Source organism: Ursus maritimus, unplaced genomic scaffold, assembly GCF_017311325.1.
Source record: "Ursus maritimus isolate PB19 unplaced genomic scaffold, ASM1731132v1 scaffold_41, whole genome shotgun sequence".
NCBI lineage: Eukaryota > Metazoa > Chordata > Mammalia > Carnivora > Ursidae > Ursus > Ursus maritimus.
In genome coordinates, this window is record NW_024426564.1 from 103,792 (window position 1) to 107,916 (window position 4,125).

A 4,125-nucleotide genomic window follows, 5' to 3' on the forward strand; every position below is an offset into this window, starting at 1 on the left:
TCTTCTCCTCCTTCTTCTTCTTCTTCAATTTCAGGGCTTGGCACAGTGAGGGGAGCCTGACAGTGTGAGGGAAGGATTGCTGGGTATGTGCTGCTGTGGCCCCGGAACAGGAATCAGGGGTTTCCTGGTGGAGCAAGTGTGTGGGTCCTGTCGTAATTATGTTCCAGCTGAAAGTCTCACTACCGAAAATTCTTTTCCATTAAGCAACTTTAATTGAAAACCTTACATCTGAAAATAAGTATGAGCAAAATTTATATTGAAATGAGGATTTGAGGATTGATGGTTTAACTGTGATGTTCATTCATTACATGTGTGATAAAGTGGGTGCGTGGCACTTACCAAAAATACGACAGGTGGGGCTCCCTTTGGGAGCACATATACTAAAATTAGAATGATCCAGAGAAAATTAACATGGCCCAGGTGCAAGAATGACATGCAAAGTCACGAAGCACTCTATAACTTTTAAATACTACATGTAATGAATTATGGAAACCACATAAGATTTAAGAATTATGAAAAAAGATGTAAGCGTCATGTATGTTCACACCATGTGATTTCACCCAGGGTAGAGATAAATCACTTTATGATAAGAAGGTAAAGTGTTTAGACTAATCACTGTCGCTCTTTCAATGTAGCATATTGTTACGCCAGCGTTCCTCCTCAAGACCCATGTCTGCTCAGATGCCTATGTTGGACCCAAAGACAGAAAAATCAAATCACTCTTTGCCGAAGAGTTCGGGCTGCAGCCCTCAGACCATACATCCTGTCACCGAAGTCTCCTTCTCCTCACTGTTTTCGTCGCCACAGCTCAGCTCTGCTCAGAAAGGCCAGAATAGACAGCAGAGTTTGGTCATTAGGTTATCAATCTTTTGAATTTATATTTTTCCGATTACATCAGTTGAACCTAGTAAGCTTCCATGGTTCGTACGCTCAGTTCTGAGCCCTCTAGGGGACCACCCGGTCTTCTTATATACCTTCTCTCCCCCCCAGTACCCTCAACACATGCACACACATGCACACCCGTGCACACACAGGCGTGCACCAGTGTGGGCAATGACATCTCCCTCAATTCTCCAAAAATGTGTGGTGCTTCTTTTCCCTGACCCTTTCCCGAGGGCACAGCACACATGGAGGGGCTTCCACACCAGCCCCGGGTTTCCCCTCATCTAGTCTTCCATGCAAGTTTGCCCCTCTCCACATACAGCTCATTTTCTGGAATTGGTTGGCATCACTGTCTGCTGATAGCTTCTTTCATGTTTCTGTTTGTGCCTATGGTTTTCTGCCCTTTGGAATGTCTTTCCTAAATTTTTTAAAGAGGCGCCTGGGTGGCTCAGTCAGTTAAGCTTCTGAGTTAAGTTCAGGTCAGGATCTCAGGGTCCTGGGATTGAGCCCTGTCTCCTGCTCCCTGCTCAGCGGGGACTCTGCTTCTCCCTCTCCTTCTGCCCCTCCCCCTGCTTCTGTTCATACACTCTCTCTCAAAAATAAATAAATAAATAAATAAATAAATAAATAAATAAATAAATAAAGAATCCTTTAAAAAAACAATACAAGAGAAATCAAGAGATAAAGGTGTATTATTAATCTACCATGGTTTTTTTTAAAGATTTTATTTTTAAGTAATCTTTACACCCAGCATGGGCTCGAACTCAAAGGCTTGAGATGCAGAGTCCCAGGTCTACCCACAGAGCCAGCCAGGGACCCAGGTCTACCATGTTTATTCAAATGTCTGAGAAAACTCTTATTATATATCCTTCCAATTGTTTAAAGTATATTTTTCACATGCATTTATATTTACACAGGTTGGAAAATAAAAATTACATTTTAAACCAAGTAAATAAAAAATTACTTTAAACCAAGAATATATAACTAACATAATAGGGAATATATTAGTATTCTGATCATAGCTCATTCATAAAATCTGCAGATAAGGAGATAATAATTAAGGAAGATTGAACAATAATGACAAAGTCTTGCACTGCAACACAGATATTGCTTTTCTATTATTCTTTATACAACTTCACTGACTCCCATACAGTCTCCCAAACCCATGATTTGTGGCTCTCTGTGAGAGGCTGTAAAACAGGAGGTAGAGAAATCTATAGGATTTCCCTCCCAGTGTCACGTATCGATCTATATTGTTGGGAAACATCAGTGCAAGAGCATTTCTCTCACCGTATTTTCTGGACACTGAGAATTATCTCACTTGAGTACTTACTGTCAGAAAGCCAACTGACCTATTTAACTGGTCAGGATATGACCTATTTCTTCAAATCTGTTTCTGCCCCCACCCCTTCATGGTGAATATCAGTCTGTGTTGGCCAGGTGATTTACTAGAAAAGAAAGCAGGGCAGAGGTCCCCGGACTCTCTTTTCCTTGCTCGGGTACATGTGTTCCTCATCCTTTCTTCCCTTCCCCTCTTTCTCTACTGAAACCTGGTTTGGGGCTGAAGCTCTCCCATCACCTCTCCTGCCACACTCTGTCAGGAAGGCACTGGACATCACCACCTTCTCAGACACCGTGTGTCTCTAAAAGTGTCACAGACACAGCAACACCCACCAGGGTGCCCTGAACAACTTGTGGGGCTGGACGTTCACTGCAAGGATGAGCAAGAGACCCCTTCATTGTTACGTGGTTTTACCATGAAATCGCTTACGCCCTGGCTGAGGGACTCCTGGCATCAAACTGTCCTCAGTGTCACTAAGGAACAGCTGGGGTGGGAATGTGACTTCTGGTTCCTATACTCTCGACATCTCTATGATTTTATAACAAGCAGACACTGGAGGACAGACAAGCACAGACTGAGCTGGAACGAGAGTGGCTCAGTCAGAGATGCTCAGCATCCAGGTCCCTGTTCTGCTCAGAGTTTGTGCTCAGCTCCCCCTGCAGTCCCCGTCACTGTGTCACTCAGGGCACAGTAGTACACAGCGGAATCTGATGCTTGCACTGAACCTTTCTCCAGGTGGAAGGATTTGGATTTGCTGTCCAAGGTGGCTTCAAATCCTTTATTGCTTCCCTTCTCCTGGTCCCTCGACACACTCAGGAGGAGCTGTGGGTCTTCTTCCGGATACTGGACATACCACAAAAGAGTGGGGTACAAAGTTGTGGTATAGGTACAGTTTATAGTCACGGAAGCCTCTTCTGAGAGGGACACTTGGCCTTCTGTCTGGGTCCCTGAGTCTCCATGGGTTTGTCATGAGGAAAAAGAAAAGAGACCTGTGTCACCTTGGGCATAAAGCTCTTGGATAAAATTATAGTCAAAGCTTTTGCTGATACAAAAGAAGGAAGAATCCAAATTTTAAAAGACATTTACTCACCAAGCATTAAGAGTGCGACAGTCATGAAGCCTGCAGAACATTTCATCTTCGAGTGTCACCTAAATAATATTCTTCATTCGTACCATGAAGAAACATTGGAGGGACAGAGAAATGATCAATGCAAGCCCACATTTCACACAGGAAATGGGATTGTGCTGGGAAGCTGCGCCCCCTGGTGGACAGGGACTGAAATAGTGCATGTTGGCCAGAGTCCTTAAAACACTGAGAGACAACATGAGGCTGGGCATGCAATTGCTACTCCAGACCCCTTTATAAAATCCAAACCTTGGAGAAGCTACATTAATTCAAGAAGATGAATTAATGAAAATCTCATATATATGTAATTTTACAAAAAAATTATGAGGTCAGTGTCGGTCAATATGTTTTTAATGTTGGTCACAACTTCCAAATACTATAAAGAAGATGAGGTCTCTTAACTTTCTAACTTTTCTTAACCCTTTCATGTGTCTCCTGCATCCTATTAGAAATGCACATCAAATTCATGAGTATTTGATGTATTCATGTAATTCAAAAAAAATAGTGTAAGAAATACAATGTCTCACAGTAAAAAGACAATGTAAAAGCTAAGAAAAAATGCTTGGGAAGTCATCTGAATATACATTTCCAACTAAGAGCCTGATATAACCACCTCTTTAAAAAGATAAAGACAAAAGCATGGAAAAGTTCAATAATCCAATCTTAGTTACAGAAAATTTGGCACTAAATTTTGTAAAGAATCATTATGAATGATTGATTTTCCTGATCCGTGGAAACAAGATATATCAAAGTCAGGACAGCTGCCTGGTGCAAC

The 4,125-nt window shown here is 42.2% G+C and overlaps 1 non-coding gene across 1 annotated transcript; it reads left to right on the plus strand.

Moving 5' to 3' along the window:
* The first annotated feature begins 358 nt into the window (after positions 1-358).
* Positions 359-463, plus strand: LOC121100621. The gene has a single exon (XR_005832350.1). It is a non-coding gene; the product is annotated as a U6 spliceosomal RNA (small nuclear RNA).
* The last annotated feature ends 3,662 nt before the right edge of the window (positions 464-4,125 follow it).